We start from the raw sequence: 12825 nt of genomic DNA on the forward strand, positions 1-12825 counted from the left end.
AAGTTTAATTCTTAAAACCAGCAAATCAAATTGTTTGGGGACAGACTTGGTGGAGACAACCGAGCACTTAAGGTGATCCTTAGTAAAGATTGCCACTCCCCCAATTTGGAAGACCTGTCTTGCCGAAAAAGGTTATAACCAGAAAGGTTAACATCAGCATTCAAAACACTCTTTCTTAACCACTTCTCAGTAATGACCAAAACATCTGGATTGGAGCTGTGAACCCACACTTTCAATTGATCCATTTTACTGTAGGTAATAAACTTCTAGTGTTATGATGAAATGTTGAAGATGAAATGGTGCTGTAATAGTGGAGGCAGCTCCTGTTTTCTTTGTGACTTGCGGCAACTCTGTGGTTCTAAATTAATAGTTGTTTAGTAGCCTGAAAATGTTTGAAACATTAACTTGCTTGACCATGCTGTAGGTCATGTTACTGTTTGTTACATGCAATATGCTTGCAGAGATGGTTAGAACCCAAAATCTCCAATTTGGACTCCAGACCAAAGGACAAATTTCCACCGGTCTAATGTCCATTGCTTGTGTTTCTTGGCCCAAGCAAGTCTCCTTCTTGTTGGTGTCTTTTAGTAGTGGTTTATTTGCAGCAATTTCGACCATGAAGGTCTGATTCACACAGTCTCCTCTGAACAATTTATTTTGAGATGTGTATTTTACTTGAACTCTGTGAAGAAAGGGCTCTGTGTTGTTGTTTGTGTCGCACTGCTTTGCATTATCTTGGCCAGGTTGCAGTTGTAAATGAGAACTTGTTCTCAACTAGCCTACTTGGTTAAATAAAGGTGAAATAAATGAAAGAAAAAATAAATTTAAAAAGCATTTATTTGGGCTGAAATTTCTGTAGGCTGGTAACTATAATGAACTTGTCCTCTGCAGCAGAGGTAACTCTGGGTCTTCCATTCCTGTGGCAGTCCTCATGACAGCCAATTTCATCATAGCACTTCATGGTTTTTGCGACTGCACTTGAAGAAACATTCAAAGTTCTTGAAATGTTCCGTATTGACTGACCTTCATGTCTTAAAGTAATGAGGGACTGTCGTTTCTCTTTGCTTTTTTGAGCTGTTCTTGACACAATATGGACTCTGTTTTTTTACCAAATAGGCCTAACTTCTGTATACCAACCCTACCTTGTCACAACACAACTTATTTGCTCAAATGCATTAAGAAGGAAAGAAATTCCACAAATGAACTTTTAACAAGGCACACCTGTTAATTGAAATGCATTCCAGATGACTATCCTATGATGCTGGTTGAGAGAATACCATGAGTTTGAAAAGCTGTCATCAAGACAAAGGGTGCCTATTTGAAGAATCTCAAATAAAAATATATTTTGATTGGTTTAACACTTTTTTGGTTACAAAATGATGCCATATGTGTTATTTCATGGTTTTCATGTCTTCACAATTATTATACAATGTAGAAAAAGGTAAAAATAAAGAAAAACCCTTGAATGAGCAGGTGTTCTAAAACTTTTGACCATTAGTATACATATTACCTCAATTATCTCAACTTAACGGTGCCCCCACACATTAACTCTGTACCGGTACCCCCTGTATGTAGCCCCATTGCTGTTATTTTATTGTTGCTCTTTAATTATTTGTTATTTTTGTATTTTTCTTCAGTATATTTTAGTAAATACTTTCTAAACACTTATTTTTCTTTAAACTGCATTGTTGGTTATTAAGGGCTTGTAAGTAAGCATTTCACTGTAAGGTCCTCACCGGTTGTATTCTGTCACGCCCTGGCCATAGAGAGGTTTTTATTCTCTAATTTGGTTTGGCCAGTGTGTGACTAGGGTGGGTATTCTATGTTCATGTTTCTATGTTTTCTATTTCTTTGTGTTTGGCCAGGTATGGTTCTCAATCAGGGACAGCTGTCTATCGTTGTCTCTGATTGGGAATCATACTTAGGTAGCTTTTTTTCCCTCCTTCAGTGTGGGATCTTGTTCTTTCGGTTGTGTGCAGGTAGTTGGCATTGTATTCTTTATGGTTTAGTTTTTTCTACAAGTTTCACTTCGTTATTAAATTATGTGGAACTCAAAGAACGCTGTGCCTTGGTCTCATCCTTCTGATGACACCCGTTACATATTCGGCACATGTGACAAATAAAAATATTTATTCTACTACTACTTAGGCCTATATATCATGGTCACAAGGCATATTAACTAACAGGTTATAGAGCAAACAATGCAATTATCATAGGTTACAATATGGCTTTTTTGTCTGTCTTGTCTTCCCCAGTGATTTTACCCACGCACTGCTACTGGGCACTGATGAATTTGCCTTTCAAACTAGTGTTTTATATAGATCAAGTAATCACAATCAAAAAATCTAAAGCTTCAGGGTACGTGCAGTTTTAGGTTGATTTATTCGAGGTGCTTAAATGAGGATGGATATTTCTCTGGGGATTTCTGGGGTCACTCATACAGTTTCCCTTCATGCAAATAGTCCAGCGCAGTATGCACTGTTATTGTGTGTATGTATGTCTGTGTGTTCTGCTGTTGCAATCAACATAATATAAAATGTCTAGTCTGGAGTCAAATGGCCTAAAGGCCTATACATTTGTGTTAGTGATTTTGCTACAGCCTGTCTCTTGCTCCAAAATGCACAGCATCTTCTGTGTTATAAAACATTCAGGTGCAAATATTTGTTAATAAATATGAACATTCTATAGAAGTCCTCTGTATTTTTCACACTTTATTTCTAAATATCCTTAGGACATGTTAACATTTTTAACACTTAACACACATGTTAACATCTTTATATTAACAGGAAGAGCTTGACACAATTAGTCCAGACATGGAACAGTCACCGCATCAGGACGCAGAGCAACATTAGAATGTCACATGGTTGGCCACACGGTTGGCCACATGGTGTACCTGATTTCTTGTTTCATTGCACTGCCGAGAAGGAGTGCTGCAACTGCGTTTACCCCTGTAATGGAACTGTATTTGAGCTTTGCTGTATTTTGATGCAAGCAAATGGCCTTGATCCACCAGTCAACACAGATGATGACACGGCTTTATGCTTGAGACTGAGACAGGAAATACTCAACCTGGTATTTTCAGGTCTCTCCAGAGATGTTCGATCAGGTTCAAGTCCAGGCTCAGGCTGGGCCACTCAAGGACAAAACCATTCCTTCGTTGTCCTGGATGTATGCTTAGGGTCAATGCCCGTTTGAAAGGTGAATCTTTGCCCCAGTCTGAGGTTCCGAGTGCTCTGGACTAGGTTTTCATCAAGGATCGCTCTGTACTTTGCTCTGTTCTTCTTTCCCTTGATCCTGACTACTATCCCAATCCCTGCCTCTTAATACATTTGCACACACTGTACATAGAGTTTTCTATTGTGTTTTTGACTGTACGTTTGTTAATCCCATGTGTAACTCTGTGTTGTTGTTTTTGTCGCACTGCTTTGCTTTTTCTTGGCCAGGTCGCAGTTGTAAATGAGAAATTGTTCTCAACTGGTCTACCTGGTTGAATAAATACAAGATAATATTGTTTCTCATGGTCTGAGAGTCCTTTAGGTGCCTTTTTGCAAACTCCAAGCGGGCTGTCATGTGCCTTTTACTGAGGAATGGTTTCTGTCTGGCCACTCTACCATAAAGGCCTGATTGATGGAGTGCTGCAGAGATGGTTGTCCTTCTGGAGGTTTCTCCCATCTCCACAGAGGAAGTCTGAAGCTCTGTCAGTGACCATCGAGTTCTTGGTCACATCCCAGACCGAGGCCCTACTCTCCCGATTGCTCAGTTTGCCAGGCGGCCAGCTCTAGGAAGAGTCTTGGTGGTTCCTAACTTCTTCCATTAAATAATGATGGAGGCCACTGTGTTCTTGGGGACCTTCAATGCTACAGACATTTTTTGGTACCCTTCCCCAGATCTGTGTCTTGACACAATCCTGTCTTGGAGCTCTGTGGACAATTCCTTCGGCATCATGGCTTGTTTTTTTTCTGACATGCACTGTCAACTGGGGCGGCAGGGTAGCCTAGTGGTTAGAGCGTTGGACTAGTAACCGGAAGGTTGCAAGTTCAAACCCCAAGCTGACAAGGTACAAATACAGGCAGTCAACCTACTGTTCCTAGGCCGTCATTGAAAATAAGAATTAGTTCTTAACTGACTTGCCTAGTTAAATAAAGGTAAAAAATTTAATAAAAACTGTGGGAAATTAAATAGACAGCTGTGTCTTTCCAAATCATGTGCTATCAATTGAATTTACCACAGGTCAAGTTGTAGCAACATCTCAAGGATGATCAATGGAAACAGGATGCACCTGAGCTCAATTTTGAGTCTCACAGCAAAGGGTCTGAATACTTATGTAAATAAGGTCTGTTTTTATTTTTTATTAAATATGCAAACAAAAGTTATTTTCTTTTTGTCATTATGGGATGTTGTGGGTAGATTGGTGAGGAAAACATTTAACTTAATGCATTTTCAAATAAGGTTGCAACATAAAATGTGGAAAGAGCGAAGTGGTCTGAATACTTTCCGAATGCACTGTATCTAGCCAGCAGAGGACGACGCAAAGTCTTTCTGTAAATTACGTGTGCTTTTGATTTGATGTGATTGGTGTGAAGCCAAAGCTAAACTGGCTTCCCTTGACACTTTTTTTTGTTGCACAAGGACCATTCACAGTTGAGCTCACTAAGTTTAACTCAACGCAGATTGGTTATTATTTAATTCTTTTTTTTTTTATCAAGGGAAGCCAAATGCTCTTTCGCTTCCTTTGCATTCAATGCTATGGGCAGCAACAATGTCATACTCTTTTTGGCCAGACAGCATCAGATAGATGGCCTACAGATTCTGAGACAGTGGGGCGCTGTCTCACTTGCTCAGATGCTTTCTCCGGTGAGATAAATTCAGCCTCCTGCGAATGGAAGGCAAATTATTAAACACAGAGAGACGAAATATATAAAATAATGTATTTTTTTCTTGGTAAATGTTTTGGGGAAGCCAGGCTTCCCTTGGCATCCATGAATACTAGCCAATACAAGCCACTGCGGCGTTCCACCGTGAGTTCTGTAACATCATTGATGGACAATGCCTGGCAATAAACATTCTGTAGGCATAATGACTTGACATTTGTTGTGGCAGAATCAGAATTCTTTAGGTAACATTGTTAAATAAGATGTTTTATCAATTTTCATCAGTATGCTTATGTGGGAAAGTTACTTGGGGCCCAGAGAGGGGAGAGGTTGGGTTTGTCTTATCTGTGAATGTGTCTGTAACTATTCCTAAACCATGTGAAGGGATGGTGTGATTAATTGGGAACCAGTTAGTTGGCTCAACAATGTCTGTGTGCCAGTCACTCCTCTCCGTGATCTTGTCCAGGAGGGGTTGTATTTTTGATGGGAGTATCTAGAATTGACAATTGATATATGCCATTGGTTGAGGTAATGTTTTGGTCCTAAGTGGTACCAAGAACGAGTTAAGAACTTCGTTTTAGGAGAGCAAACTGAACCATTATTTATAGCTAATGCTGTCTGGCTATGGGATACTCATCTCTAAAGTAAATCTTCCTTTGTGTAATGTTCCTAAGATCTGTGTTATTTGCCATGTGAGTTGAGAGGGGTGTGTCTTGGCTATAAATGAATACTAAGAACTGTTTTGTAAGCACTCTCAGATAATTAATTTATAGACACTGAATTGATCTGAGAGTCACAGGGCTATGGTGAAGCTCATTTAATTAAAGATGTACTTGTGCGTGGTTTGCTCTCTCATGATTTGGTAATACAGGAAATTTCCACGACATTTGGCGACGAGGAAGGGATGTGAATCTTCACTCGGCGACCGTTCCTGACGATCTAGGTAAATTAATTGTGCACAAGGGATCCCTCAAACTTGGGATCTTAGAGAAACTACACTTCGGGAACGAAGCAGATGGACCAACCTTTGATCTGAGAGGAAGTGAGCCGAGAGGATACCACATCTCAAACTTAGTTTTTTTTAAAGAAAGAGGTGAGCGAACCACACACACTTGAAGTTGAGTTTTTAAAAAATATGCCTCTGTTACGTATACTCTGAGTGTGAATTCCTTTGTAAGGAGGGCACCTTGGAGGCATCAGCAGGGCCGAGTCAGAGGAGAGTAATCTGAGAGTTTGTGGACTCAAAGATACTCTGCCACTGTCCGGTTGCGAGTGACCAAGAGCTGTCCTGACACTGAATTGATCACAGTGGGGATTGGTGCGGTCTGTGATCAATTCAGTGCCAGGGTGACTGTGTGTTCTGTGTGAAACATGGTACTTGGTGAAGCCCTATTGGAAGAAGGACCTCATTCTGTGTGTCTGTGTGATTGTCTAAGTGACCCTCAGAGGTGATGAATTCCAATTATTTTAAATGTGCTAGCCAGGTATGCCCTGGGTTACTCTATGTGAGTATTTTGTTATGGGATCACTAGGTAATATTTGTCGGAGCGTTCTGTGTGAGCGGGGTAGGTTGACTCTGTGTGAGTAACCTTTCAAGTATGTTCTGATGTTCTGTGTGAACGTCTGACCAGTTCTGTGTGAACATCTGACCAATCCTGTGTGGGTGATCCTTAAATTTCTGTGTGAGTACCTAAGATTTTCTTACGTTTTATATGGATTCTGTGAACATTTGAAATGATGATACATTGTATGTGTGTATAATTAATTACTAGAGATTTGTTAAAGTAATGCTGAGAATATCATTAGATACAATTTAAACCACCCATTCGTAGACGTACGTAGGTTTTGAGTTGGTATCTTTAATGGATAATTTGATAAAGATGAGGGTTTAAATGAGAACCAGCAGCAAAATAACAAAGTGAAACCAAACCGAATGTACCGTTCCGTAGGCTATAAGAGCTGTACAAAAACAAGATCCCACAACATAGGTGGGAAAAAGTCTACCTAAGTATGATTCCCAATCAGAGACAACGATAGACAGCTGCCTCTGATTGGGAACCACACCTGGCCAAACACAAAGAAATATAAAACATAGAATGCCCACCCTACATCACACCCTGACCTTACCAAATAGAGAAATAAAACGTCTCTCTAAGGTTAGGGCGTGACATGTACGGATAATCTTCCTTCTCTTTCACTCTTTGTAAGTTTGTTAATTTTATCAGTGATTGCTTAACTTACCAAATAAACTCAGTAAAAAAAGAAACGTCCTCTCACTGTCAACTGCGTTTATTTTCAGCAAACTTAATGTGTAAATATTTGTATGAACATAACAAGATTCAACAACTGAGACATAAACTGAACAAGTTCCACAGACATGTGACTAACAGAAATTGAATAATGTGTCCCTGAACAAAAGTGCGGTCGAAATCAAAAGAAACAGTGAGTATCTGGTGTGGCCACCAGCAGCATTAAGTACTGCAGTGCATCTCCTACTCATGGACTGCACCAGACGGTTCTTTTTTTTGTTGAGTTTACATTTCAAAACTGCACTATGGATTTTTTTTCAATAGCCAGAAGGGAGAGACAAGGGAAGCATTGAACTATGTAGCTGAATTTGTCTATGATCTTCAAAGCGTTTGGGAGGGATTGAGATACATTGTCTACAAAAAGTAACATAACGTAGGCGTATAATGAGATGACAAGATCCATAGAATTGAGAGATATTGGTGTAATTTCTTTCGAATTGCCTGGACCAGAGGCTCCATAGACAATAATATGGATTTTGTGCGCTCCTCCCTCCCCAGTTACCCCACACATAGGGATGAGTTTTTTAACAGACCGGCTTTGGTCCAGATGTACCAATTTGGGTAAATAAGTTGAGACAGGACGACAGAATGTAATTGTAAAAAAAAAAAGTGTTTATCAAAGATAGGGGGCGAGAGTGAGAACACTGGGTGGTATCTTCACCTTATTATAATAAAAGCAACATTTGTGCTGTATTTACATCCCTTCCAAATGAACCTTTGTGAACGGCTGTGTTAATCACTTAAAGTAACAGTGGACCTAATTGGTTCCAAAATTTTAAATAGACCTCAGGACAAATACCATCCCAACCAGTGATTTGCCTTAATGTTATTCAATGCCATTCTAAGTTATATGGAGAGATTTGGGCTCCCGATACTTGGATTCTTGTCAATGATGTTCAAAACACTTGATTATATGTATACAGTGGCTGCGCTACTGTGACCTGAGGGCTATCCTACAAAGCAGGTTTGAGAAGTTAGCGAGGTAACTTTGGTCAACTCTGAGTTCAACTCAGGATAACCGGTCATACGAAAGTGGCTCACCTTTGAGCCACCTACATTTATATGGCAATGAATCCTTCAGAACTAACCTGGGCCCAATTTCCCATTTGAAATGTATAACTTTTCTTTTCTCCGATGTGGGGAAAAAAGGTGCTTATGCATTGATAAGCACACCAAAGATGGCATTAATGATAAGTAAAAAAATGACAAAGACTATTTCACACCATAGCCTGCTGAATTTGCAAGATACATTTTCTTTCATTTTGATTTCAGCATTGTCTCAATGAAGTTCGGCGTTCGACTAGCCATTTGCGACATGCACTCGCACTTACAAGCCTGCTAGTTAGCAGCAGATGGAGGAGCAATACCCACTGTCGTAGTACGAAAGAAGCCTGAGCTGAAATGAAGCTAACTGAAGCTGGTTAGCTTTAGAAAACCCTGAGTAGATCTAGCTTGCTTCGTAGGATACCCCTGACCTTACAGAGGCTTCTGACCTCTGTAAATGACATGCAGAACATTTCAAATATGCTTGTGTAGGAGTAGGTCAGTTTTGCATTATCCCCACTAATAGTTACGGTTAGGATTGGGGTAGCTGATCATAGATCTGTACCTAGTGGAAACTTCACCGTGGAGTGCATGGGTAGAGCAAGTTTGGAATTACAAATGTTTGACTTGCACGGTCAGCAGCATTCCATCTGGTAAACAACCCAAAATATAATCTTTGTAAACAACCACACAGACATTTAATCAGGAATAGCTTTTATATGAAATTAGACCATCAGATCCAGAGTGTTCTGTATAACTACAGTGCCTTAAAGTACTCACACACCTTGACTTTTTACACATTGTTGTTTTACAGCCTGAATTATATTTACATTTTGTGTTACTGGCCTACACAGACTAACCCCATGATGTCAAAGTGGAATTATGTTTTTAGATTATTTTTTAAACAAATTAATTACAAATTAAAAGCTGAAATGTATCGAGTCAATAAGTATTCAACCTCTGTTAAGACCAGCTGAAATAAGTTCAGGAGTAGAAATGTGCTTAACAAGTCACATAATACATTGCAAGGACTCACTCGTGTGCAATAATACTGTTTAAAATGATTTTAGAATAACTACCTCATCAGTCGAGCAGTGAATTTCAAACAAAGACTCGACCACAAAGACTAGGGAGGTTTTCCAATGCCTCGCAAAAACGGGCACATATTGGTAGATGGGTAAAAATTAAAGACATTGAATATCCTTTTGAGCATGGTGAAGTTATTAATTACACTTTGGATGTCAGGGATATCACCATGAGGCCAATGGTGACAGTTACAAAGTTTAATGGCTGTGATAGAAGGAACTGAGGATGGATCAACAACAGTCTAGTTACTCCACAATACTAACCCAAATGAGTGTACAGCATTTTTTTAAATGCAATAAGGCACTAAAATAAAATTGCAAAAATAAATTAACGTTATGTCATGAATACAAAGCGTTATGTTTGGGGCAAATCCAACAACACATCACTGAATTCCTCTCTTCATATTTCCATGCATGGTGGTGGCTGCATCATGTTATGGGTATGCTTGTCATCGTCAAGGACTAAAGAGTTTTTGAGGATAAAAGAAACAGAAGAGCTTAGCACAGGCAAAACCCTAGAGGAAAACCTGGTTCAGTCTGCTTTCCAACAGACACAGGGAGACAAATTCACCTTTCAGCAGGACAATAACCTAAAACACAAGGCCAAATAAACACAGGAGTTACTTATCAAGACAACATTGATTGTTCCCGAGTGGCCTAGTTACAGTTTTGAATTAAATCGGCTTGAAAATCTATGGCAAAATCTAGCAATGATCAACAACCAACTAGACAGAGCTTGAAGAATAAAAAATAAAAAATAACTTTGTGCAGATATTGTACAATCCAGGTGTGCTTCTACACCTGCATTGCTTGATGTTTGGGGTTTTAGGCTGGGTTTCTGTACAGCACTTTGAGACATCAGCTGATATAAGAAGTTATATAAATAAATTTGATTTGCAAAGCTCTTAAGAGACGTATTCAGAAAGACTCACAGCTGCAATCGCTGCCAAAAGTTCTAACATGTATCAACTCAGGGGTGTGAATACTTATGTAAATGAAATATTTAATTTCCTTTTTCAATACATTTTCAAACATGTCTAAAAACGTGTTTTCACTTTCTCATTATGATGTATTGTGTGTAGATGGGTGAGATTTTTTATTTAATACATCCATTTTAAATTCAGGCTGTAACATCAAAATGTGGAATAAATCAAGGGGTATGAATACTTTCTAAAGGCACTGTATAAAAAGTACATACAATGAAGTAAATAAATTAATTACACACATACACAGTTGAAGTCGGAAGTATACATAGTTAGGTTGGAGTCATTAAAACTATTTTTCAACCAATCTACAAATTTCTTGTTAACAAAACTATAGTTTTGGCAAGTCTATTAGGACATCTACTTTGTACATGACAATACATTTTTCCAACAATTGTTTACAGATTATTTCACTGTATCGCAATTCCAGTGGGTCAGAAGTTTACATACACTAAATTGACTGTGCCTTAAAACAGCTTGGAAAATTTCAGAAAATTATGTCATGGCTTTAGAAGCTTCTGATAGGCTAATTGACATTATCACTCCATTATTTGAGTCAATTGGAGGTGTACCTGTGGATGTATTTCAAGGCCTACCTTCAAACGCAGTGCCTCTTTTCTTTTGATTTTCCTGTGATGTCAAGCAATCAGCCAAAACCTCAGATAAAAAATTGTAGACCTCCACAAGTCTGGTTCATCCTTGGGAGCAATTTCCAAATGCTGAATGTACCACGTTCATCTGTACAAACAATAATATATAATAAATGTACAAGCAAGTATAAAACACCATGGGTCCAAGCAGCCATCATACCACTCAGGAAGGAGACAGGTTCTGTCTCCTAGAGTTGAAGGTACTTGTGTTCGAAAAGTGCATATCAATCCCAGAACAGCAGCAAAGGACCTTGTGAAGACGCTGGAGGAAACAGGCACAAATGTATCGATATCCACAGTTAAACGAGTCCTATATCAACATAACCTGAAAGGCCGCTCAGCAAGGAAGAAGCCTCTGCTCCAAAACCATCATAAAAAAGCCAGACTACGGTTTGCAACTGCACATGGGGACAAAGATCTTACTTTTTGGAGAAATGTCGTCTGGTCTGATGAAACAAATAGAACTGTTTGGCCATAATGACCATCTGGAGGATAAAGGGGGAGGCTTGCAAGCCGAAGAACACCATCAATACTGTGAAGCACGGGGTTGGCAGCATCATGTTGTGGGGGTGCTTTGATGCAGGAGGGACTGGTGCACTTCACAAAATAGATGGCTTCATCAAGAAGGACAATTATGTGGATATATTGAAGCAACATCACAAGACATCAGTCAGGAAGTTAAAGCTTGGTCGCAAATGGGTCTTCCAAATGGACAATGACCTCAAGCATACTTCCAAAGTTGTGGCAAAATGGCTTAAGGACAACAAAGTCAAGGTATTGGAGTGGCCATCACAAAGCCCTGACCTCAATCAAATACAACATTTGTGGGCAGAACAGAAAAGCATGTGCGAGCAAGGAGGACTACAAACCTGACTCAGTTACACCAGCTCTGTCAGGAGGAATGGGCCAAAATTCACCCAATTTATTGTGGGAAGCCTGTGGAAGGCTTAGGTCAAACGCCGAAACGTTTGACCCAAGGTAAGTAAATTAAAGGCAATGCTAAATGAGTGTATGTAAACTTCTGACCCACTGGGAATGTGATGAAAGAAATAAAAGCTGAAATAACTTTAACTGTATGTATCTATGTGTGTATATATACACAAACACACACACAGTTGAAGTCGGAAGTTTACATACACCTTAGCCAAATACATTTAAGCTACATTTTTCACAATTCCTGACATTTAATCCTAGTAACAATGCCCTGTTTTAAGGTCAGTTAGGATCACCACTTTATTTTAAGAATGTGAAAATGTCATAATAATAGTAGAGAATTATTTATTTCAGCTTTTATTTCTTTCATCACATTCCCAGTGGGTCAGAAGTTTACATACATTCAATTGGTATTTAATAGTATTGACTTTTAATTTGCTTAACTAGGGTCAAACGTTTCGACGTTTGACCCAAGCCTTCCACAGGCTTCCCACAATAAGTCGGGTGAATTTTGGCCCATTCCTCCTGACAGAGCTGGTGTAACTGAGTCAGGTTGGTAGGCTTCCTTGCTCGCACACGCTTTTCAGTTCTGCCCACAAATTATCTATGGGAGCTCAGAGCTTTGTGAAGGCCACTCCAATACCTTGACTTTGTTGTCCTTAAGCCATTTTGCTACAACTTTGGAAGTATGCTTTGGGGTCCTTGTCCATTTGGAAGACCCATTTGTGATCAAGCTTTAACTTCCTGACTGATGTCTTGAGCTGTTTCTTCAATATATCCACATAACTTTCCATTCTCATGATGCCATCTATTTTGTGAAGTGCACCAGTCCCTCCTGCAGCAAAGCACCGCACAACATGATGCTGCCACCCCCGTGCTTCTCGGTTGGGATGGTGTTCTTCGGCTTGCAAGCGTCCTCTTTTTCCTCCAAACATAACGATTGTCATTATGGT

The 12825-nt window shown here is 39.4% G+C and overlaps 1 long non-coding RNA gene across 1 annotated transcript; it reads left to right on the forward strand.

The window, feature by feature from the left end:
- Positions 1 to 7141: 7141 nt before the first annotated feature.
- Positions 7142 to 9561, forward strand: LOC149979951 (uncharacterized). The gene is made up of 2 exons (XR_016483599.1): positions 7142 to 9488; positions 9524 to 9561. It is a non-coding gene; the product is annotated as an uncharacterized LOC149979951 (long non-coding RNA).
- Positions 9562 to 12825: the final 3264 nt, after the last annotated feature.

The sequence above is a fragment of the Oncorhynchus mykiss genome, chromosome 10, assembly GCF_057628025.1.
Source record: "Oncorhynchus mykiss isolate SJ-2025 chromosome 10, ASM5762802v1, whole genome shotgun sequence".
Classification (NCBI taxonomy): Eukaryota; Metazoa; Chordata; class Actinopteri; order Salmoniformes; family Salmonidae; genus Oncorhynchus; species Oncorhynchus mykiss.